This window comes from Rhopalosiphum padi, chromosome 3 (genome assembly GCF_020882245.1).
Source record: "Rhopalosiphum padi isolate XX-2018 chromosome 3, ASM2088224v1, whole genome shotgun sequence".
In the NCBI taxonomy this organism is placed as follows: domain Eukaryota; kingdom Metazoa; phylum Arthropoda; class Insecta; order Hemiptera; family Aphididae; genus Rhopalosiphum; species Rhopalosiphum padi.
Window position 1 is genome coordinate 43,952,473 of NC_083599.1, and position 27,851 is coordinate 43,980,323.

At 32.5% G+C, this 27,851-nt stretch overlaps 1 pseudogene; it reads left to right on the forward strand.

The window, feature by feature from the left end:
• The first annotated feature begins 17,644 nt into the window (after positions 1-17,644).
• LOC132925078 (uncharacterized) lies at positions 17,645-18,405 on the forward strand (annotated as a pseudogene).
• The last annotated feature ends 9,446 nt before the right edge of the window (positions 18,406-27,851 follow it).

A 27,851-nucleotide genomic window follows, 5' to 3' on the forward strand; every position in this document is an offset into this window, starting at 1 on the left:
TTATTATGTATTCGACTTTATGTTGTTTGTTGTTGACTTCAACCGTCAGTGAGTAGATGATCATAACCTATATTTGGAATTACATTTAGTTAATACAAAGTAAACAAGTAATTTAAAATCTAATTAATATGTAAAAAAATTTTTAAGTAGTTTTTTGAGCATTCCTTTACTTTGTTACGTTTTTGTAGTTGTTTACTTAAAACAATGTTATTGATAAGATAATAAGGATTATAGGGTAGACAAATTAAGAATCAAATAAATATGACCAGGAAACAGATGAATATAATTCAAAAAAACCAAATACATTACTGGAAGTCTCTACGTCATTCTTCTATTTTTGTCATCTGTAATATAACGGATGCTATTGGATTTTTCTAATTTAAGAGTATCTTGGCTTTCCAGTAGATGTTCTTTTCGAAAAACATTCACTTGTTTCCAGTTTGTCCTAATTTGAGTCTTCTATTATTCTAACTCTTTATTATATTAGATTCTATTGAATTCTTCTTATTCTAGAGTATTTACACTTTCCATTTGTTGGTTTTATCCAAAGCACATTCCTCTGTTTCCATTTCTTTTTTATTCGATTCATCTATTTTTCTACCTCATAATTATAACGAATGCTATTGAATTCTTGTAATTCGCTAAAACCAAATACATTACTGGAAGTCTCTACGTCATTCTTCTATTTTTGTCATCTGTAATATAACGGATGCTATTGGATTTTTCTAAATCTAGGAAATCTTCACTTTCCTGTGAAGAATTTGGTTATTCCGAAGTACATTCATTTGTTACCAGGTCGTTAAAATGAGTCTTCTATTTTTCTACCTATTGAATCTTAACTGATGCAAAATATCCGTTAATTCTAATCAAGTTCCTAAAAGAATCTAAAAAACACCTATAAAAAAAATCCATATTTCCATAAAAAGCCGTAACACCGATATGGAAACCGGTGAATATTCTTCAGAAAATCTAATAAATCACTGGAAGTCTCTACCTCATTCTTCTATTTTCGTCATCTGTAATATAACGGATGCTATTGGATTTTTCTAAATCAAGGAAATCTTCACATTCCTGTGAAGAATTTGGTTATTCCGAAGCAGTGTTGTGCATTATCTAGATAATTTATCTAGATAAAATATAATTATCTTTTTATCTTATCTAGATAAAACATATTTTAAGTATCTTTTTATTTTATCTAGATAAAAAAATAGGTTATCTTAAAATAATTATCTAGATAATTATTCATTAAATGATTTAGATATTCAAATTTTTAAATCCCGAATATTCACTGCATTTCGTCATAATAATAATATTAAATATTATGATAATAAGTAATAACAGACTATAGACAGTCGTGGTGTACCTGAGTACGAACATTGGCCCGATAAAATACGGCGTAGACGCGTAGTCGACATTGCGGGAAAAAACATTTTTAGCTAAAAATAGTTTATGCGTTAACGTCTAAAGACCCAACCACTTAATTGTGTTTATATTGATAATACATTTGATCCGTATACACAATAATTTCGGAGGAAATAGAACCAGCTGTTTCTAGTTATTATTTTATTGAAAATTAAAATAAACATACTGATTACTGAGTACCTATTATTCTATTGCCCTATTGGGTATTAGCGTCTGCTGTATCAAATAATATTATAGTTTTTCTTTTTCCGCATTCGTCGTTCGTCATTCATTACCTACCGAAGTTTAATGTTGTGGTCTTGTTGATACTTATTGTGTATTTTGTATTTATGTCTTTAAGTTTAAATTACAAATATTGCGATATAATTGTATAACGTATTAGTGGTATTACTTCGAAATGGATAAATTTGTAACATCTTTTCGTTCACTTAAAAGACAATATGAGGACAACGAATTTGAAACCGACAATCCTGGACCGTCTGAACGCGAACGCGAACCAGATATTCAAAATAATACATCATCTAAAATTAATGAAACAATTGATGAAAAAGAAAATTACCTATTAGATGGTAAATTTTTTAAGAAGATTTCAAACACGGGATCAAAAATATCAGTTACTTGTTTAAACTGCACTAAAAAGATAATCGCGTACTCAGGTTCTACCGGGAACTTATTGAGTCACTATAAAGTAAGTGTAATTTCAAAATATTTTAAATTGTATTATTTAATTAGTTATAACTAATATTACTAACTACTAACTACTAAGTGCAAATATATTATTTTAAAGTATTTACATAATATGTATTTTGTGAAAAAAAGTATTAGATTGTACATTCAAAAATATCTATACTAGTTATAAGTTTATAACTGATAGTTACTATATTATTTAATAAAGTACATTGAATAAACTAAAATACCTAAAATAAAAGTAGGTACCCAAAATAAAAAAACCTTATCGAGTAATATGTAGATTATACTACCTATAATTCATAGATGAAATTACTTTAAATGAACCTAATAGTTTTTAAGAAAGACTGCATTTTGTATTCATTTATCTATTGGTACTAGTGTAGGTTCTGCTATAGACTATAGTTCCTACCATTATAACTGATTTTACTGAATAATTTAAATTTAAATAAAATATTACTCTTGAATATTTTCATAGCATGTGCATCCGGGTTTGATGACTAAATTAAAGGAATATAAAATAGAGAAGTCTATTTCTAACAATGTGTCAAAACAATCAAAACCAATGCAAACACAATTATATTATTCTACTGAAAACTCAGGATTTAAGAGGAAATGTTCAAAAGAAAAGGTATACATTTGCATATAGCATATTAAAATCACCTATTAATTAACTCTCAAAGAATTAGTTAACTACTATGATGACTATATACATAAATAATTTTAATATAATTCTATTTTATATTTAATTAAATTTTAAATTATATATAATAGAAAATTAATAGAACATATTATGTACTACAAATTACCTATTGAATTCTTTTTATTCAAATTTAAAATTAAATGTAATAGAAAATTAATAAAACATATCTATTAGGTACCTATAATTTTAAATTTTAAGTATATTTATAAATTTAATTTATTTTATGCAACTTTTAAAAAATGCAGTAGTGTAGAAGTGTAGTACCTACTAACTGGCTGTAATTGTATGAATTGTAATAAAAAAAATATTTTCAGTGAACTTTTGAGATCTTATAAGTTATAAGTACCTACCTATTATAATTTAAAATGTACTGAACTACTGAATACAATTAAAGTAAAAACAAAAATATGAAATTTCTAAATAATATAAATACTGTATACTGTATACCATATTATTTAAAAAGTTCATATTTATGTCCTTACTTTATTTGTATTCAGTAATTTTTAAATTATTATAGGTACCTACCTATAAAATCTCATAACTTTATTGAAGATATTTATTTATTACCTGTTTTTTAATAATTACGTAAAATAAATTAAATTTATAATTAATATATTTAAAATGTAAAAACATAATATGTCATGTTATATTAATTTGCTTTTAATTGCATTTAATTTAAAATTGTAGTAAATGGAATTCAAATATGTAACTATCTAAAAGTTACAAAATTACAACTTTTATATCATTTTTTTTTTTGTTTATTATTATTTCACAAATAAATATTATACAATTTTTTTAGGTTACTGAATTGGTTTTCAACTATATAGTAGAAGAGATGAAACCGATATCCAATCATCAAATTATGAATAGTGTTAATATATGGCTAGAGTAATGGTACAATGACATTGAATTGTTAATAAATAAATATATTGTTACCTGTGCACAGAAACTCCATCGACACCATCGACGTTTCCACAGATCACACATAATTTGACCATGGTGATGTGCCTAAAAATTGACAATTTAAAGATGTATAATAGCATCATATCGAAAACGTAATACATGTATTTATTAATTATAATTAACATCTTTAGTATATATATTATTAATAATAAGTAAAATAAATAGTATAGTATATACGTATAAACACTCGACATCATTATAATATCGTTACCAATGTCGTTATCAGTATGTTATCAGTGGTGATAATGCAGCAACACGGGAATTCCAAGAGTTTTGTGTTATTTTTAGAAAAACTGTGTATATTAATAATGTACATGGTAAATAATAATGTTTACGAAACGGTACAAACCAAACGCATAAGAAAATAGGATGTCCGTAATAACATAATACAAAAAAAAAATGTGCGAGTGAAAAAAATGCGGGGTAACGCACAACGTATGTAATGGGAATATATGTTGATCACACCGAACGACGATCCCAGGAAAGAACGTGGAAATAATAGAACGCATTAAATTTCAAATATTAAAAAAAAAACGCGAAGTTCTCGAGATACCATGTGTGGACTTTAGGAGAACACGCACGCTCGGGTAAATGAATAATTGGCCGACTGTGACGAATATACCTATACGCGGGATAGACGCTTTTAAATAATAAAAAATGTACTCACCGGTGTATAAAACGTCCAACGAAGTAAAAAAAAAAAAGTTGAGAAAAAAGTGTGCAAATTTAAGTGTACGTAAATGTGTACGTAATGACAAACGTACTGCACAAACGCTGGTCGTAGAAAAGTCAAAAGCTGACTGAAGTAGGAGAACCGGTACCGGACCCAGGTCCGCGACGCTTTTCGCTCTCCACTCCGCCGCCCATGGCACCAGTATAACCGCACATATAATTTAATAATATTAATTATTATTAAAGCTATTTGTCAATCATCGCCGATGGATAGAACGATGGACAGACCTGCGTTATTGGTACCAATCATAATTACGTAATATTCAATCCGTGGGCTAGAACAAAATTGTCGTTTGGACTCCATTTATTTACATCAGTCCACTGAAGTGAGTACACATTCTTTTACAGTATTTTTATGTGTTTTGTTTTAGGTTTTTTTTAATTGTTATAAGTAATTAAAATTAAAATGTATTTATTTTTTTATAGAACTTATTATATTATTATGGATATGGATGGCATGTTTACTTTGCACAATTGCCGGGTGACGGTAAATACTCCCGTCACCCGGAGCAAGCAGCCGAGCGCTGTCGGCGGCTCTGCAAAAAGTATGCATGAATATTAACATGTATAATAATAAATATTTTAATGTTATACTCCTTTCTTTTTCAGGATGTTACAACTGTCGTCAAGTTCGCGTTCGGCATCCGTCCCGCACACTAGTCCGTTCTCCGCGTTGCGTATTTTCGCATATGGTCTACGCATATATTATACAAATAATATAAAACGTCTATGCTAATCTTACATAGACAACAGTATGTAGTAAAATAATAGTTAGTAAATTATTTAGTTTCGTGCGTACACAGTATAAAATAATAATTGCTTCGTCGCCACTCGCACGTATTCGTAATTCTCATCAACTCGCGTGCTATCTTATCGCACGCCGCGCGGCGGCAGCGACTCTGACTGCGACCTTATCGCGAAACAATTATGTCACAATCAACAACCAAAAATACAAAACAAAATAAAGCCGCCACAAATACTAATGACTCTGTCAATATACAGAATGCTCGCCTAAACAATTCCTCAACTTCTGTCAATAAAAATCGCTCAGTCGACAACCTAGTCTCTACAGGCATGGATTCTCCTTCTTCAGCCAACTGGTCACAGGTACCGATAAGCAGTTAACCGATAAGAACTAAAAGAAACCTCTCCTCCTCTTCTTCCGATCAAAATTCGCCAAAAATACAGCACAACAATAAAAAATTTTTTCACACGACTAACCGCTTCGATGTACTCTCACAAGATGAACCAGAGTCCGCTTCTCCATCAAATAATACTCATCCGCCTCCTCCTGAGTCAAATCCAGAGGGGCACGTCAATGTTGGTATCAAGCCAACCCTTCCCCCACCAGTGTTTGTAAAACGCGTAATCAACTTTCCATCTCTATGCACAGAACTTATTGAATTAATCGGTGTAGATAACTTTTCCTGTAAATCTTCAACCGACCGCATAAAAATTATGACTACTAACCCAACTTCATACAGAACACTTATCCATTTCCTCAAAGAACAAAATGCTGAATACCATACGTATCAGCTCAAAGAAGATAAACCAACACGAGTTGTCATTCGTAATCTCCACCCGACCACGTCCACTGCACTTATCAAATCGGAACTTGAACAACGACTATTCGAAGTCCGCCAAGTGACAAATGTTTTACACAAAATCAACAAACACCCACTCCCGCTATTTTTTGTAGATCTCGAACCTACAATTCATTCCAATGACATTTACAAATTGACTTCTCTTATCCACACGAAAATTAAAGTGGAAGAACCTTATAAACCCAAAAAATATAAGTCAATGCATCAAATGCCAAGAATATGGACATACAAAATCATACTGCGGCTACCCAGCCCGCTGTGTTCGTTGCGGCTCCAACCACTCTTCTTCGGACTGTCCTAACCCACGGGATGCTACTCCAAGATGTGCCCTCTGCTCCGGTAATCACCCCTCCAACTATAAAGGCTGTGCAGTTTTCAAGGATCTCCAACATCGTAACCAACCAAAAAAAAGCAATCTTCTGTCGGACAATATCAATCGTAAAAAAAATGTACAGGTTAGTCACCCAATGGTAAACCCTGTAACTCACCCCTCAGACTCGTCCCAAACCTACGCTCAAGCCACCGCCGGTTCTCACTCAAATAACCTAAGCCCTGCCCCTGTTTCTGATATAAACAAATTCCTCGATGAGTTTAAATTACTGATAAACCCATTAATCTCCCTACTCACTCAAGTAATTTCAAAACTTCTGGAAAAAAATTAATGTCCTCATCCACTAGCAACTCTCTTCTTATCCTACTATTTAATTCAAATGGTCTCAAAAATCACACAAATGAACTCCAACTAGTCCTACAGAATAAACGTATTGATATTGCCTTGATATCCGAAACTCATTTCACAAAATACTCCCACATCCCAATACCTGGTTATCAACTACTAAAAACAAACCACCCAGACAACACTGCTCATGGTGGTGCTGCAATTTATATAAAATCTTCCCTGTCTTTTCAAGCCCTTCCAAATTATTGTCAACCACACTTACAGTCCTGTGCTATCTTACTTCACCTCAACAATATCCCTACAACCGTAGCAGCAATATATTCCCCTCCTAGACACAATATTAACATTCAAAACTATATACATTACTTTAACACTTTAAGTCAAAATTTCATCATTGGTGGCGATTATAATGCAAAGCACCTCAGCTGGGGTTGCCGCACAAACAACCCAAGAGGTACGGTACTCTACAATCTCATTAATCTTAAGGGCTACACAATCCTTGCCCCCCCCTGGACCAACATATTGGCCCACCTCACTGCGCAAAAAACCAGACATACTCGACATCTTTGTATCCAAAACTCCTCACAACTTATTTTGCTCTACTACTAATCTCCTAGAACCCTGCTCGGATCACTCAGCAGTCCTCTTGACTATCAGTGCCTATCCTCCTATTCGGCCTTCTCTGCCCAAACTCTTCCATCATTCCACGGACAGGATTAAGTTTCATAATCTGGTAGATCAAAACATAAAACTCCAAGTTAGCCTCAAAACCCCTCTAGAAATTGATACAGCAATTAACAATCTAACAAACATAATCCATTCGGCAGCATGGGCTTCTAGTCCCACAAACACACAGTACCAAAACGTCCCTCTTTCTGTTCCTGAACATATACGTATCCTCATATCCAACAAGCGTAGAGCAAGAGCCCTTTATCAACGCTCACGCCTCCCATCTCACAAAAACATCTATAATAATCTATCTAACTCTCTAAAAAAAACACTTGCCAAACATAAAAATCAGTCCTTTTCCAATTATCTCACTAATTTATCACCTAATAATGGCAGTCTCTGGTCAGCTACTAAAAGACTTCTAAAATACAAACCTCCTCTGGTTCCCATAAAAAATCCCCATGGCGGATCCGCAACTACAGATGCTGAAAAAGCCCAACTGTTTAAAGATCACCTAACTGAAACTTTCACTCCACACCCAGATATACATATACCTCTGCATACTGACACAGTTAAACGCTTTCTTGACGTCCCCCTTCCGCTGTCTCCCGCAGTTAAGCATTTCTCTCCCAGCGATATAAAATTTACAATCCAAAAATACAGCCTCAAAAAATCCCCGGGGTTTGATCTGATAACAGCAGAAGTGGCAAGATGTCTCCCCAAAAGAGCTATTGTCCTTCTCACAATTATATTCAATGCGTGTCTAAGACTATCCTACTTCCCCATGCCTTGGAAATTCTCTGTAACTATTCTAGTTCCAAAACCAAACAAGCCTCCGGACATATCCTCTTCCTTTCGTCCAATAAGCCTCCTCCCATTCTTCAGTAAAATTCTTGAAAGATTAATCCTTAATAGAATTCTTCCATACATTTCATCCAGCTCCATACTACCAAACACCCAATTCGGTTTCCGCACCGCTCACTCCACAATTCACCAACTCCACAGACTAGTAGATGCTATCTCTTTCTCCCTTGAAAAAAAAAGTTATTGCTCCTGCGTATTCTTGGATATATCCCAAGCTTTTGATAGGGTGTGGCACGAAGGACTACTATACAAAATTAAGCCAATATTCCATCCAACCTATTACCTGTTAATCAAATCCTACCTAACTGATCGCTACTTTCAGGTCAGAGTTGGTACATATATAGCAAAAATCAACTCAGGTGTTCCTCAAGGGGGTATCCTCTCTCCCACCTTGTTCAACATTTACGCGTCGGATCAACCCACCTCTCCAAACACTACCGTTGCGGAGTTTGCAGACGACAAAGCTATTATCTCAATCCACGAAAATCCTCACATAGCTTCCCAAAACCTACAACTCCATCTCGATCTCATGGCTGACTGGTATAAAAAATGGCGTATCAAAGTTAACCAGTCCAAATCGCAGCATACGACTTTCACTCTTCGCATTCCTCCTTGTCCTTCAGTTTCCCTGGACAATATTCTAATACCACCATCTCAATCGGCTAAATACCTAGGCCTGACAGTTGACCGCCGCCTAACATGGTCACACCACATCAAAATTAAAAAACTGGCCCTAAATGCACGTCTCCGCTTCCTTAAAACCCTAATCTCAAACAACAAACATACCTCTCTAAATGCCAAACTCCTAATTTATAAATCCCTTATTAAACCAATGTGGACCTACGGTCTCCAACTCTGGGGCAATGCTAAAAAAACCAACATAAATCAAATACAAACCCTTCAAAACAAAATTCTTCGCAAAATCACAAATTCTGAACCGTACATCTCTAACTTAACTTTACACACTGACCTAAAAATCAAAACAGTTCATGAAGAAGCAGTTACCTATTACAAACGTTTCCATTCTAAGCTCCCCTCCCATACCAACCCACTTATCTCAAACCTCTCCTCCCTCACAATTCCTGGAAACCCCCCCAGAAGGCTTAAAAGAGATTGGTGCCGTGATCTTCTTAATAACTAAATAAAAATAAACGATTCAAAAAAAAAAAAAAAAAAAAACTTAAAACAGTAACCTCACGCAAGGGCAGTGTTACCACTGGGTAGCTCCTCCCATCAATCAATCATGTTAAATATTCTACTATCACATATTCTTATTGTTCCACAGGAATAGATTGTATATTATAAAAATGTAAAATAAAAAAAAAAAATAAAAAATGTTACAACTGTCGAAAACACGGCCATATGGCTCGCGACTGTACGTATCTTTTATATATACAAATTGTACACGTATGCAATACGTCTGAACTCGAAATAATTGTTTTTTATTATCTAGGCAAGAAGCCCAAAAATCCGGCCGGTTGGTCACCACCCCGGGAGCGGCGGCGTCGGCGGGACCATCACTCGCCAACGGCACCACCTAGGCGTGACAAACCGGCGGCGTCGGCACCACCAGGGGAGCGGCGGCGGAAGTCGGCACCACCACGTGACAGGTGGTGGAAGTCGGCACCGCCCCGCGATCGGCGGCGACACGATGCGGCACCGTCCCGCGATCGGCGACAGGACTCGGCCCCGCGCCGGCAGCGGGGCTCGAGCTCCTTGTCGACGGTGGCGGGCCATTTGGCCGCCATGCATGTGGACGTAAGTAATATATAAGAAAATTATTTATACATTATTTGTGTTCGGACTTCGTCAACCTGAGTTCGTGTTGCCCAGTCCCACTGCCCCAGGTTGGTAACACTACTGAAGAGACGCTCCTCTTCACCCCGGTCGCCTACTTGCAGCTCGCAACGGTCGCGATGTTTTTGACGTCGCGTTGGTTGGGCGGCTATCGCTCGTTCTGTTTTTCCGTTGCCGTTCTATCGGACAGTTCTGTCTTCTTACCTTTTTGCCGTTCGCAATAAGACGACGCCATTTTGTGGTTGTGTCCAATGCACCGTTCCGTGAAAAACGCTCATTTTGGAAGATCATTCATATTAGGTCATATGTCTCGTTGACAATTGACAACAAGCTCCAGCAGTTCGCAGCTCATTACCTTTGCAGCTCGCAGCAGTATTAGTGTGGTAACTATTATATTTATTCACACCGTTCAGTTCGGACTCAAAACCTCGTGGTTTCCATCAGCTCAAGTCGTTCCAGTCAGCTCAAGATGCAGCTCAGCACCACCCCCTTGTATTATTATTTATGTATTGAGCAGTTGTCTCATTCCCCCCTTGGCTATTGCCGTATTTAATATTATTATAATAAAGCTAATACATATAGTTCGTTGTATTACGTATATTATATATCTATATATATATGATATACATGTTATAATATTGTTATTCGTTTTGTTATATACTCTGGTATGGGACAGAGTATATTTTATTGATTTATTGTTATTTTTCATATATTCTGGTATGGGACAGAATATATGTAATTAATATATTATTATCAGTTTGACAGATATTTTGTTATTTTATATGTTTTATTAGTCTGAGACTGATCATCTCAGCTAATATATTATTTTATTGGTTTTAATTATAATAAAGATCTATTATATTCACCTATTATAATTCACTTGTATAATATTTATATTAGCTCTATTGTACCTGGTCCAGGGTGTGCGAGTTCTAGGTGCCAACCGCAGTGTGAGGAGCCCCTAGTGCGAACAATTTGTAATTTAAATACATTGTAATTTATAATTTGTTATTATTATGTCTATTTTTTCAGAATGTTCAATAAATGTTGAAAAATTGATTTATATGTGTTTTTCTTTAAGGGTCCTATCCTAATGTGTATACCTATATATTATATATATATATATTATAACATTATAACTTGTGGTGTAATACTTAAATAATGTTTTATTAGTAACCATAAGTTCAATATAAATGTAAGTTAAAGGTTAATATACTAAACATGTATGTTTAAAGAAATTAATTTATTATTAGCAGTGTTTTATTATTTATCTTTTGGTAATAGTATAATACTATTGTTATGTATGTAGTATGTATGATAAACAAACGGTATGACAGTGTTATAACTCTTAGCTTTGAGTTAAGGGTATATTGCAATAACTGTATTGCATGAAAATAGGTAAGTAAAACAAATGTAATCTTAATTTAAGTGACTTGGAAACGTGTAATCTGGCTAATGTACATAACTCTTCAAGTGCCTTTTATTTAACATTTAATATAATTTAATATAATAAAATGTTTTAAAAAAACAAAAATAATATATTATAATAGGTATTATTTAATTGACATTATGTGTTTTGCAAGCCAATGACAGTGACAAAGGTTATGAAATTAGGACAATCTTTATCAATATGATATTTTTAAGTATAAGTACACCATTCGTACAAATTCATCATTGCACTTGTACTGTGTAAGTAAAATGCATATGTTACCTACTGTGTCTATCAAATGTATGTAATGCATTCAAATTGCTTAAATTTAATTAGATTGTGATACTACTGCTGAAGTATATGGTTGTAAGTACATTTGTGCCATCGAACATTTAATAAGGTCAATGTCTAGCTACCAACAACAAAACATTATATATGTACATTAATATTAAAACGAAATGATTTCTAATTATTCTTATGTTTGTGCATTGCAATGTACTCGTGTGTCTGTCTATGTAATAGTAACTTACATTGAACAGTAAGTAAAATGCATAAGTTTCTATGTGACTGTGTCTATATATATAATTTAAAATTTAAAATGTTATGCAAGGATCTCCTTTGCTTATTGACAATGATGTAGTGCATCTTATATAAAAAATACCTGAATGTAATGGGAAGCAAATTGTATATTATTTAATGTGTTTGTCTGCAATCTGAAATAATTATATATATTGAAATATATTATGTGTGAAACATACAATACTTGAATTTATCTCCTGAAATGCTTAATACAAAAAAATTAAAGTAACATACTTATATTATGAAAAAATAATAATATTGTAAACATCATAATATTTCAAATCAAATCATCGTGGCAAATAGTTTTCAGTATATTTAAATTTAATCATAATATTATGTGTAAAGGTTTAGCTACCAACAAAATAAAAAAATGTATATGCATACACAGTATAATAATGTAATATTTTTTATTATAAAAACAATGGTGTGTGTATTCTCACAACAGTGTATTGTAATATACTCATGTAATAACAACTATAAAAATTATATGTATCCATGTATTCAACCGTATCCGTTGAATTATTTTAAATCTTAAAACAAATAATTACAATATTTTATTATTCCCAAAATACACTCAGGTCAAGTTCTGTTTTGGTTAGCAAAACCTATATATATATATTTAATATAAAACGAAAGTACATTTGTGCCATCAAACATTTAATAAGGTCAATGTCTAGCTACCAACAACAAAACATTATAGAACTTAATACTATACAACTTCAATATACAGTTTTTTTAAATTACCAAATTTTGTTTAAAAGTTAATTTTAAGAGTAGGTTGAGGGGGCAAGTGTACAGGTACAGGGGCCCCATAACATTTTTTGCACCAGGGCCCCACAAGACCTAGTTGCGGCACTGGGCACCACGCCAACGGCGGGACCCGGACGCGTCCTCACGCCGGCGTTCGGATTCGGACCGGACCCTCACGCCACCACTGCTACGGGAGGATTCGGACGCATCGCCACGCCAGCGTGGGCTGAGCAACGCGTCATCTGTAGCTATTCGTGTGGCCGCCATCCACGTCGAAGTAATACTAAAAATATTTATTCATATGTATATATATATATAAATACATTTTTTTTTATAATTTCGATTTCATAAGTCCTAGTAAGATTTAATCAAACAATTTTACTAAATTATATATTCACAATTTACTGTATGATTATTAAAATTATATAAATATGCTTTAGGTTCTTCAAAAGGTAGTCATACTCTTAAGGCCTGGTCTGATAAAATGCCTAGAAAACTTTTGTTACGGCAACAATTGAAGATGGATAAAGAAGCTCGCCTCAAAGCTGAAAAAACTGTTTTGGTCTTGAGTAATCAGTTAGCTGAGTTTAATACAGTTGAAAATTTGCTCTCGCTGTGTGAACAACATTTCTCACCTGCTGTACTAACCATAGTGAAATCTCATATGATGAGCAAAACAAGAAACCCTCATGGATACAGGTACACAAATGATATGAAACAATTAGCGTTAACAATATACTTCCTAGGCCCACTTGTGTATAGGTTTTTGAAAACTTTAATAAGTCTTCCTTCAGTTAGAACCTTAAGAAGAGTTACTTCAAAATATGAATTGATTCCTGGACTAAATGATTTTTTTATTTAACTTTGTAAAATTCAAAATCTCTACCCTTATAACTAATGCCCTTGACTGCATATTATGTGCTGATGAAATGTCTTTAAAGACTCATTTATATTATTCACTTCCTAAAGATGAAATTATAGGATTTCATCAGACAAATCTCACTAAAACTTATGAGGCAGCCAAGTATGCATTAGTTTTAATGATTAGGGGAATTAATGAAACATGGAAGCAGCCAATTGCATATTTTTTTGTATCTGGAAGCTGCTGTAGCCTAGATTTAAGTGACATTACAATGTCTACCATAAAAAAATTGTTTAGCATTTCTTTAAATGTTAAAGCATTTGTTACTGACCAAGTAAGTTTTAGTAAAAGTGTTTATGTTAGCCCACAGCGTCCTTATTTTACAGTTAATGGTAAAGAGATTGTGTATTTGTTTGATCCACCACATTTGTTGAAATCAACTCGTAATATGTTTTTCAAACATCATTTTTGCATTGATGATGAACTTACTGATAACAAATACATCATACAATTTTATAATATAGACAGTAAACTTGATTTAAGAGCAGCACCTAAACTTACTCATGCACACATAAATCCAGGGCCATTTGAAAAAATGAGAGTTTATTTGGCAGCCCAAGTGTTTAGTCAATCAGTAGCTGCTGCAATGAACACACACTTAGAGTTGGGTAAATTACCGTTGGAGTCGAATTGTACTATTCATTTTATAGATAAAATGGATAAACTTTTTGACATTTTTAATTCGAGTAAAGTACCATACAGCAAATCCTTCAGACGACCTTTTAAAAATACATCCATGCAAATCGGTCATCTTTCTATGATGCTTTCATGTTTTAAAAATCTTAAAGTTATTTCTAAGGTAAATAGCACAGATGTGACTAGCAGGATGAACTTCATAAACGGTTGACTAATATCCATTAATGGGCTATTAAAGTTGTGGGTTTCATTACATGAATCAAGTTTACATCCCAGTGATTATGGTTTATTTACCAACCGTTTAAACCAAGATTATTTAGAAAATTTATTCGGTATGTTTCGCAATAAAAATGGAAACAATCGAAATCCCACTCCTGTTCAATTTAATATAGTTTTTCGAAATTTGTTTTGTTTAAACTATTTTCAACATTCACCCAATGCTAATTGTATTAAAGACATTAATGAGATTTTGTGTCATATGAAACACCAAGAAGTCGAGTCTACCAATGTTGTATTGCCAGGACCTTCATCAAAAAGTACATATTTCAATTTCAAAATTGGTACTGTTGATTATAGACACTTAAATTTACCTAAAAAAAAATGCTTTAAATTATGTTTGTGGTTATTTGTATAACAAGTGCTTAAGTCAACATACCTGTGATTTATGTGTGGAGTATGGTAGGTATCAAACAAATTTAGACCAAGCATTTTTATTGTGCTATTTTAAAGCATACACTAATACTGCGCAGACAACTTATGGTAACCTTCAAATGCCCAACAATGATTTTTATCAATACATATTTGAACTTGAAAATATATTTATTCAACGATTTCTTTTATTTGCAGTTGCTAAAGGAATTGCTACTAAATTAAATGAATTTTTATCTAATGTACCTTTTGAGCACCCGTGTCCAAATTTTGATCATGTTTATTTAACAAAGTTATTTGTAATATTTAGAATATTTTCCTCTGTTAAATTTTTAAATAGAGAATTAGTATCTGAAAGTCAATTAAACATTTGTAATAATTAATGATGACATAATGTAATATTTATCATATTTTAGGAAAAGTTTGTTTAATTATTATTTGTTATTGATGTTATTTTTTTGTTTTTATTTGTACAATTTGGCATATAAGTACTTACTTACTTGCCTAATAATTAGGCCTATATTATTAGGACCTAGCCTATCCCAAGCTATCCATCTTTGGTATGATGGTATGCACGTTAAGAGGAAGTAAAATTTTAATTGAGTGGTTTACAATATTGCATATAAATGCATCGGGGTGTTTGTATTTTTGCATCAACGGAAGTAGTGTATTAGTTGATCGGTCCTGGACAACAATACCAAATACTTTTTTGGTAGCACGACTTATTCCACCTTAATCATTACATCACAAAAGTATCTATTTATTATCACATAATTGTTTAATTTACGGTTTATGAATCTTTATTTTAAATTACCAAATAACCAAACAGCGTTCCATGCCATAACACGCCCAACGTTATATTTGGCTCGGAACAAATGTGTTTCGTCTACCTCTACAATGTCGTGTTCATCATTAAATAATCGTGACTCATTACTTTATAGAGTATATATTATTATATTTTATACACACAATGACGCTCAAAATAGCTGTCGCACAATATATAATAACGTTTTATATTTAATTATTAATTATATAATATTATACAAATTCAAAATTGTACTGTTGCGTTCTTAGAAAAATCAGATAAAGCCAATATCGAATTTTATCGATTATTAATGGACCTATATATTTAGCGTTCCTAAACTATGCTACTAAGATTCTAGTGTGTCTACATAATATGTCATTCCGATTCCACTTTTTATATCATCAACAATTATTTTGAGTAATATTAAATATGGATATCAACACTTTGCTCCAACCAAATCGACTCTCAGTTTTTTCGTTAGGCGCCTTTTTAGGACCTGATGTTACTGAAGAGCAACGTATTACTTCTGGAAAGCAAGGAGAAATCATATTTACATATTTTGGCATTATTCCTAGTGAATTTGATATCCCTGAGTGTAGATGTGGAAGACCTATGTATAGAGTTCTTGATTCCAGTAGGAAACTAGGCTATAGATTTAAATGTGCAGATGGCCATAAAATGAATCCTACTAAAAATACATTTTTGGAGTACGTACATGTTGCTGGAGAATTAGGGTGCAATAAAATCGTACAAATAATTTATTTGTGGTTAACTAATTCTGATACAGCAACAATCCAACGAGAGGTAAATTGATTTTAATTTGTAAATTAAACGTTAATTTATATTTATAAAAAATTATATAGTGGTCATGGAGTGGTAAACAACTCAATTAACTTTGTTGAACCCCCAAAAATGAGCCACCAATTTGGGTGACGACTGGAAGGTTTAGCCAGGAATGGTTAGATAAGCAGTGGGAAGGAGCTGTACCGGCAAATCGACAACCGATTCGCTACCACACGCAGCATATTGAAAGGTCGTGGAGAGAGCTGAAACGCATATTAACAAGATGCAATTGCAAGCGGGTAGCGGATTCGTACATTGGCGAATGGATGTACAGGACCAACATATTTAATCGCTCTATTTAATCGAGTCTAAGACAGTTTAGCACTTATAATATTGAACGTTTTAATATACGGGTAATTAAAAATATTAAGTAATAGTTAATTTATTTAAATAAAACGGCTATCTCCCAATATGCGGTCTACCTCCGTTTTGTGAGCTACGTAACTATAAAATATATGAGTATAGTATGTGTTCTACCTATAGCTGGGAATACCGCATCATTTATATTTATTATCTACCAATTTTTATGTTTTATCTTAATTTTTCATAACGATATATATTTTATCATGTAACAATACATGTTACTAGTCGTGTATGGTAAAACAACTTTTTTTAAATTTTGAGCTGAAAAAAATAATTTTTAAAATGCTAGTTAAAGAATTTTATAAAAGAAGAATCTACTGTCAAATACCTACAAGATTATGGCCTACTACCTTGTGCAAAACAATGTTACAAATGTGGCAGTGAAGTAAAACTGCACCAAAGAAATGACCGAGGAAAAGTAAGAGAAGTTTCCCAGTGTAAAAAAAAAAGGTTGCCAAACAACCCAATCGGTACGTAATAGTAATTTATTTTTACTTACGTGGACGTAAATTTAGTCGACACAATAGTGTATTGAGTCTCAGTGAAATCATGGAGATTGTATTCTTCTGGGTTACAGACAATCAACTAGTTCAAATAATACAATTTACGTGGAGATCCAAAAATTCTATTTGTGACTGGATGAATCTCTGTATAGACATTCTTATACGTCTATTTAAGAAAAGCCAACCTTTTAGGGGTCCTGGTCAGATCGTTCAAATTGACGAATGTTTGTTATGAGGCGCACAGAAAAATAATAAAGGATGCTTTCGACTTGCCGATTTAAAAGCTGCAATTATACCTAGAAAAGAAGATAAAGAAAACACCAATCGCAATTATGGTCGGAGAATTGGTGGACAGTGGGTATGCCGTGTTTTGGAAAATGGTTTAATTGATGCAAGATTTTTTGTTGTTGAAAAAAGAGACAAAGAAACATTACATCAAATAATTTAAAATGGGGTGCCTATGAAATAATGTGTACTGTTTATTGTCTATCTAATAATTTGGGTTTATAATTTAGTTTATTTTTAAGGTATTACCTGGTACAACAGTTCATTCTGATTCCTGGCTTGGATATAAAGGTTTTATCTGAAAAAGGCTATATACATGAAACAGTTAATCATTCAAAGAATTTTGTAGACCCGGAAACTGGTGTTAATACACAAAGAATTAAAAGTCTTTGGAAGCCTCTTAGACTTAAAATCGTTAAGAAAATGTGTGGTACTAATGAAGACATAAGAGTACATATGATGGGAGGGAAAGACAAACAATGGTCAAATAGCTTCTCAAACATTGAGTTCAACTGTAGCTGATGCAATTGACTTCTGTCGTACTTTAATTGTTGTTGGTTTTAAAAATAGTGAAGATACGACTGAATTCATAAGATAAGCGGTTAGGTGGTTTGAAATTCTAAACGTATAATACTATTGACTGCTGAGTATATTAGAAACCCGAAATGTAATAAAAAAAACAATGTTTATATGGTAGAACATAAAAAAAACTGTTCTTTAGGAGTAATAATATCATCAATAAGTATTCTGAATGTTTTTGAAGAAACTGTCTTAAAAATGTACAACTGAAGTATCTCGAAACATGCAAAGTTTTACAGGACCATCTTGAATTATTTTGCAATACATCGAGAGCCAGAAGTGATCCGACTCCAAAGCAATTTAGTGTGTTCTGTCAAAAGTTGTTAACACATCACCAAATTAGAACGTCGGATGAAACAGAAATCACGGAGAGGGCATAGGGAAAGCTGTTGAGTGAGGAAGATTTATATTAAAGTAGACAGTAGATTTAGGTTAGAGGCAAAATTCGGGTTTAGTGGTAATGTAAAAATATGTACTTATGAGAGGCTTTTCATACCATGACCGGCGTTTATAAATAGGAAATTTGCTACTATTAATCCCTAAAGGCTAAAACACCTATCAACAATGCTTCAAGAGGCGAATCGTAACGAAGCAAATGACAGAGCTGCTGGAATGACGTATCGAGAAAATAAAATGTTCATAGTCTTTTGTTTCCGACATCGTTGACAGATATCATTTCAAGAAAAATAATCCAAACACGTGTGTGAATGTTTACGATTAAGGAGTGATTTTGTTGTAATATTAATATATATATAACATGGTTATAAAATAATTTTGTTCCTAAATAATATGGTAGTAGAAATGATGATAAATACGGTAATCGTAAGCATATAGTTAACATAGTACGTTTAATCTACGTTTATAATTAGGATAACTTTGGTATACGTAGCTAATATTCGTATAACATTAGTATTATATACGTAAAAAAAGATTGAATTTACGTTTATGGTACGTATTATTCATATTCGTAAATACAGGAAAATTTACGGTTTTGAAGAAAATAGCTTAGGCCGCACTCAAGAACTTGCTGATCACAGCCTAGTTTTTGTGGTACGAGGTATTGTAAAAATTTTAAACAGCCTATTTGTTTTATTTTTTGAAAAACACGACAAATAGAAATGATTTGACACATAAAATACATGAAGTTATCAAAGCTGTACATTCAACTTGCCTAACGGTTATATCAACTATTTCTGATCAAGTTGCAACTAATTCTGCGGCTATTAACATCCTAATGAATGGCATTATTATTGGAAACATAATAAAGCAGGGCCTAAAATTGTGTGCAGTATGTTTTTTGGCTTTTATAAATTTTTATTTAATTAATATTCAACATTGGTTATTGAAAATTACTAAATTGCATGTATTCATTTAAAATAGGTCCATTTTCACAGCCCCGCCACAATGAAAATTATCGATTTTTTTTCATTCGATTGTGCTGTTTGTTCTTTTTGGCATCTACGTTAACACCGTCTGCAATTAACGACATTTTACCGCATGACATCGGGATGTTGTGGTACCAATCTACGTTAGTAGAACTGTTGTATAACTGTCACAGTCACAATGCTAACTATATTATCAAAGATAATATGACATATTATGAATATACTCTATGATATAGGTATATAAAAATGAATAAGACTGCCAATACCGAATAGCTGATAAATAAGGTTGTGAATTTGTAGGAAAGTGCATTTTTTTTTTTTTGGTAATTGTGAAACGTAGCTTTGTAAGTATATAATTTGAATTATGTAACAACAAATACATTTATCAAACATTTATTTTGCATTTTTCTAAGTTTTTAATTTTTTAGATAATTGTTTTGCCTTTTTAGGTCATATTTTCCTTTTTGGTATTTTTAATTAAATTCTATTAATTAACATCTTTGAAAACCTTTTGAAAAATCAAAATCAAAATTTAAATTATTCAAATTGTATTAAATAAATATATTTTCATGTATATAATAATATACTAATATTAATATAAATATAAAAATTAAAAACCATTTTAAGTGCATTTTATATTAAATTTTTTTAACATTTTAAACGCATTATTTAAGGTTTATCTTTATTAGTACATTAGAATAAGTATATCAACTCAAGCTATTTTGTTTTTAATTTTTAAATTTTTAGTCATATAGGTATCAAAGGCTTTTATAGAAAATTATCTTAGATTGTATTTATTATAACTAGGTAATTATTAATAAATATCAAAAATAATTATGCAACAAAGTTAAATGTGGCATGTGCATTATACACTAGATCTATGTTAATTACTTTAAAATTTAAAATATTTTGATGTGTGGAATTAGGTGTGCAATAGCAAAATACCATACTTTTAGGCCCTGTAATAAAGAATTTAATGGCGAATTCTCTGAAGTGGATTACAAATTTGGCTACAGCATTGAACAGATTAAAATTTTTCATTTAATATTGACGGTGAAAAATTAGCTACTTGATGTGACATCATCAAATCATATGAATTGGACAGTGGAGTACAAGATGTGAAAATTCTTCCTAAATTAATTAAAGAACATGTTGTGCCAAATGAAATAAGGAAAATTCGTGTAAGAAATGAAGCTCAAGTATTCAGTCAGAGTTTCATATATATAGATCTGTTTTGGCATTTCTAGCATGTAAGTAAAAAACAGTTATTTATTTTTTAATTATTAAATAGAATTCGGTTAGGTGGTTTTGGTTCGGTCGTAGCACAGTGGCTCCGTTGTGCAACAGTCTCGTATACACGAAATGATGTACGTACAGTGAGGCTTTGACGACCATGGTCAACCCAATCTCAACGTCACCGCATATCGCCTCCAGCAATTCGGGATCCGTACAGAATTTACGCAGCTCCAAAAGCACCGTGGCCGTGTCTCGTTTGTTGCAACTGCAGCAGCAGTGGACCAAAACCGTTTCTTCTGCGGCGGTATGTATACGCGCACTTGGCCGACGAACGGCGCGAGTGGTCCGTGCCACCGCACGTGTTTAGCGTTAACGGCTTGGTCGCGCCGCACTTTTTTATACATTTACATATTAACTTAAACTTTTTCGTAGCCAAGAAGATATTAAATGTGACACGGCTTCGGCGGTAGGTGCTCGGTGAGTCCGTGGTGAGCCAGCCAGTATAAAAGAACAACACTATTTATACGATGTATTTTTATTGATGATAAACAACGGTACAGTTTACACAATAGCTAGTTGTCAAATGTCACTATTTCAGGTGTTGACGACATAAGAGAATACACAATTATATGCTTTACGTAGACTTACGTCTAAGAGACGTTGTCGCTGTTGTCGGTAAGACGGTTCACGCGAGAAAGCGAGACGGCCGGCGGCCGGTATACGTCCGGACCAGGGTTGCCAGATAATGTTTGAGTCTAGTAGCCAGTAGAGCGCGTTCAGGTCGCCCAAAATAGCCATCATCTCAGATTAGCCAGTTGGCCCAATATCACCGATGCCAATGTTTAATTTATACAAAATAACACAATTTAAACCATATATTGGTTAGTGACTGTGCGTTTGTGACGTGTACGTGTAAATTTTAATATCTTGTCAATCATGACAAAATGTCACAGATAATATGTTCCGATGTGTGTAGAGATACAGTGGTATTCTATCAATGAAAACATAAATATAAGTCATATTAATTGAACTAGAATCTGTTTATTAAAATAGTGAATAATTGATATTGATAAAATATCTTAATAATTAAACATAATAGAAAATAATATAACAACAATATTATTTATTATAAATTATTAATACACACACTATATTCTTCATTAAATACTTGTAAATTAAGTACTTCTTCTAACGTACAATCTTGAGAATTGTTACTGTGGTTGCTATCTGAATTACTTATTGATAGGTCTTGATCAAGTTGATCATACATTGCAGAAGTACATTTTTGGAACATCAATTGTGACGGTTCAAATTGTTTGCAACACTTTTTTCGTACCTATCAAATGTTTTAAATAATTAAAACAACAAATTAAAATGTATTACTTTATTGAATCTACATTTAGATGAAGTCTGATTCTTAAAATAGCTTCAAGCGTATTCATTGTCATGCGACTTCTAAGCTTTGATTTTACAACATTCATTACACTGAATACCCTTTCTACAAGTGCATTAGCCAGTGGTAATGAAAGAACTTGTAACGAGAAAAGCGCCAAATCTGCAAAAGCTCTATTTCCACAACTGTTTTTAAAATTATAGACATCAACCCAAAAGCTAGAGGTATCTTTTTTATTTATCAATTCTATACTGCATATATCAGAGTATTTTTATGTTAAAAGTTTATTCCATTGAATTTCGATTATTTCTACGTCAACATCATCATCTACATTTAAAATGAAAACAACAATATAAATTATTAATAAATTATTATACTAGCAGACTACCTAATAGTTCCAAAAGCAAGTCTTTAAATTTTGGTTGTATAGCAGATAATAAAACTACAGGACTGTTCACCTAAGTTTTTCAATAACTTTGGAGTTTTGTGGCAATCGCTGAACCAGCTCTTCACAAAGCGTAAATAAAAATTTAGCACGACGTCCTTTTACAATAAGCAGTTCTTTGGGCTTGACAATATTTTTCTCAACCAACGCTGAGAATTTAAATCCATGATCAATAGAATCAAGTGGTAATAATGCAAGATTATTTTTTAGGGCCTTTGATACACGTTCTCTATCAACAAACTTAATATATTTGGACAATCATGATCTCTTAGGAAATTTGGCTTAATAATCCTTTTAGCGCTAGATAGCATCAGTTGTTTTAATTCCCCGTAAGCATTAGTGATATCTGCATTATTACATTGAAACTTTAAATTCATTTGTGTGACATCTTTAAGTATTGGTCTTAGAAATGTGAAGTACAATAAATTTGTATTGTCTTTATACATCTCATTTAATGTCCTTGCACTGTGACACTTTCATTATTCGAAGCCATTAGAAAGCATGTCTTAAGTTCCAGCCACTGATCTAACACTACACTTACACAGTTATAGAAAGCAAGCCATCTTGTAGCACTTAATTTAACAAGCTGCTTTTGCTCTTTGCAACTACTATTTATAGTTTCGTATAAACGTGCACATTCCATTTTCCTTAACGCACTATATTAAAACCATGATACGGTTTCACGAAGCATAAATTCTAAGTTTGCCGGCAATACATCAGAAGCTTTAGATGAACAAGTATTCAACGAATGGCATATACAATTAATTAACTGTAACACCGATTTCACTATCAGTCGTTTAATTTATTTTCAACATATTTAACTGCAGATAATGCTTCTGAGTTCTGATAGTGAAATATTTTGTGTTTCAAGTTTTGTTATATATTCCGGTATAAATCCAAAATTTGAATGTATGAAAACTAAATTAGCTTCCATTTCAGGTTCTTGGATTAGCTGTTGCGCTTCTTTAATAGATAAGGCATCTTCAGCATTTAGACTTAGTAATACTTTTCGTATATCATTGTAATGTTTGCAGTAATAGGAAACCGCCATTATCCATGTACCCTATCTGGTTAATATTGGTTCTAGTGGAAGTGGTATGGTTGGTGCTTCACTTTTAAATGCTAAGACACGTGCAGGAGCCTTTAAGAAAACCTGTTTAACCCTGGAAATAAGTTTATCAACTTTCTTAAACTTTTTGAAGCACATGAAAATAGTCAAGGCCATAGTTTAGCTGTAAAAGCATATTTTCTAGCATCCAATAATTACAATATTAAAAATTCTGTTGATAAAAATATGACAAACTTAAAAAAAAACCAGCACTTGATCGTATTTATGTTTTAGAGCAAGTTTTTGAAATTGTTAAGCTTTTGAGGAAACAAAATTTTTTCAGTGAGTTTGATGTACCAAATTATAATACTGATAATAATTACTTCGATGATATTATGGACTGGCCTGTAGAATTAAGTGTTTTATAACTTAAATTTTATTTAGTTAAAATAATTATGATTTATAGATATGATGGATCTAACCACTACCCAAAAAAAGTTTCAACTAACCATCCACCAAGATGTCATGATGCTGACTGCAAAAGACCGTTATAATTGTTGTAAATGCCAAGAACATGTGTGTCCAGAATTTATGGAAAATTTTCATACAAAAAAATAATTCAATTTTTTTTAATATTGATATAAAATGAATTCTTTAATTTTAAGTAGGTAGGAACCTAACAAGTAAATTTTAAATTGTAAAAGTATTAAAACGATACAAGTAAAACTTTTTTTTCTGTATGTAATTCATTTTTTATTTCAAGCTATTTAAAATAATTAACTAACAATTTTTAAATTTGGAATTTTCTTTTCTTTTTATTTGATGTATATGTATGCTATCATAAAATAATTAATCAATTAATATTTCTTTTGTTTTATAATAATAAAATTCAAACATATTTTATACATTATTTATTTATTTGTTTGTAGTAATGTAGTCAAGTACTTCAAAACGGGATGGCACCAAATGTTGTGGATTTTGTTTTTTAAATATCTTCTTAAATAATGTTTTGATATTTTTAAAGTATTTTTTTCGAATTCTACGTCAAAATTTATATATAGGTATTTACTACTTACTTTTTTGTTCATAAAAAAAATCATGCACGAAGAGGTTAAATCGAATCTTGTTTGGCTGTAAACTTTAAGAGTTCTAAAAAGTTTCTTCTATTATAGTTAATATTAGGTATATAAAGATTCAGATGAACCTGAACCTCTATAAGGGAGATTTTGTTTCCTCAAAAGCTTAACAATTTCAAAAACTTGCTCTAAAACATAAATACGATCAAGTGCTGGATTTTTTTAAGTTTGTCATATTTTTATCAACAGAAGTTTTAATATTGTAATTATTGGATGCTAGAAAATATACTTCAACAGCTAAACTATGGCCTTGACTATTTTCATGGGCTTCAATGGTGGCATATTTATTTTTGAAATTTGTACATCCAGAAAAAAAGTTACTAGCTGAAAAACTGAATACCATACAAACTATGCAATAAACAGCTTTTACGTAGTTATTGCCTTTACATTATATTGTCAACCATTTCCTCGGTATTAAATTACCTTTTAGGTCTGTTTAATTATATATTCTATGAAGAGACCATGCTAAATTTTCTAACAACTTACCCAGATGTTAATAAGGTCAAGATGGGTTTGAAGATAAGAGGAGGCAAGTATGATGTCTGTGTTAGAGGCCAGTATATCTGTGTACGTAGCTATATTCGTATTTGCAACTTTGGGAGTGTCCGATGTGTATATATTAAATAAGTTTGGGGCGAGATCACTTCCTTGAGAGATTCCGGCTTGTATAGAGAAGTATGAGGAAACCGAGTTCCCTTGTCTGACTGCAAATGACCTATTACAAAGATAGGAGCGAATGAGTAAGTAGTAGGGTGCTAGAAGGAAAAGTTTTAGTTTGTAGAGGAGGCCGATATGCCAAACTCGATCAAACGCCTGAGCAAAGTCTAAAAAGACTCCAGGGCAGAATTCCTTTTTTTAAAATGTGGTTGCTATTTGATCTGTGAGTCTGTGAATTTGTTGGGTTGTTGAGTGATTTGTCCTGAACCCGAATTGCGAGTGAGGTATTATGTTTTGAGATTTAACTATAGGTTTTATTTTCAGTATAATTTTTTCAAATATTTTTGTTAGTGTAGGGAGTAGACTTATGGGTCTATAGAAGGATGTTAAGTGTTTGGGTTTTTTACATAATTGCTCTCGATTCGAGGAATTGAGTTTATGTAGTTTCTAACGGAGGCCAAAACTTCGGGATCAGTCTTGCGATGATTTGAATGTTTCCCTCTGTTGTCTATAGACGCCATCCCAGTCCCAGTTGTTCCTTGGATAATAGTATGAATTCTTCTTTTGGTTATTCCCAAGGTATTTATCAAAAAAGTTTTATAAACACGAATTTTTTGCACATTTTTCTTAATGTAGAAAGCGCAATTCGGCTTTCTAGGTTCTTAAGCACTTACGCGACGGTATTTGAGAATAAGGGTTTCAATACATGAATTCAAGTAGTCTCGTTGTCGTTGGAAAGAACCCATGGCCCAATAATCTGAAACAGTTGTGATCTGTAGTCCTGTGAAATATTCTTTGTACACGAGAGAATACATTTATCACTACATGGTGGTCCCATCTTTCGAATATCAACCATTTTTACCGTTCTTGATTTATAAGCTTGTCCTGAATTTTTCAACCTTTTTGCTTTCAATTTGCCCCAGTTGTTAACATCGCACAGTCTTTTTTGGGTTTGTTAGTATTAGTAGGATACGTTGTTTCAAGAAAATTACCTGAATTCGAGTCAGCACTTCGAGTTGCACTCGGTGTATCTGTACCTGTACTTGATGAATCATTATCTTCACTGGATGGTTGCTAACTGTCACTTGAGCCACCAAGTGACAGTTCATCTGAACTACTTTCAGAATTACGTAACAATATTGGCTGTCGTTTTATAATTGATTTAGTTGCGCTGGTTCTTGTAATAAAATACACACTTTTTTTATGTGTAACTTTCTTTACTTGCTGTTGTTGGTCTTCGCTGCTGACTACTGTTTCTGGCTCTTTAGTAGGTGGTTCTTCACATAATTCAATGTGCTGCTGTTTTGAAGTTGTTGCTAGTTGACCCTCACTGCTGACTAGTGTTTCTGCACCTACTTGTCCTCCTGCCACAACAATTTGTATCATCTTTCGTGCTCTGCTACTCATTTTTAGTCCTACTGTAAATACTTCACTATTAGGTACCCTTAATTTTTTTCAAATTCTATTCTAAGGTATGGGGAACTCCAAAAAATTAATTAAGATAAACAAATAGAAATAGTTCTATTAAAATTTAGATACGGACATTAAAATACGTAATTTTAATTACATATTTTCGTACTTCAAATAGGTATTAATATAATAATATATAATATTATGATTAAACATATTGGTGAAGATACCTAACAGCAAAAACTATAGCCAAAGCTTTTTTTATCGATTTGTGCATACTTTTTTTCACAATTTGTTAATGTACGAGACGCAAAAGCAATAGGTTTCCGTAAAGAATATACACAGCGAAGAAGGATTTGAAGAATCACGGATATGTCTAACATGCGCCGAGAAAGCTAAAGAATGTAAAGCTGTTGAACATTGGCAAAAAAAAAACAAAAATCATCGACTATATCACAATGTCGATTTGTTGAATCGTATCTTATGCCACAGCCAGGATTTGACCATGTTGATTTAAATGAAAAAGGTTCTGGAAAGGTAACTGTATTTCTCAAGAATGGCAATACATTTCGTACCTAACAAACTATACAACATGCCAAGATTAGGTAAAATCATTCTAGACAACAGCTGCTCATCAGATTCCTTGTTAAGTATTTTAGCATGTGCTGCAGCTGATAGT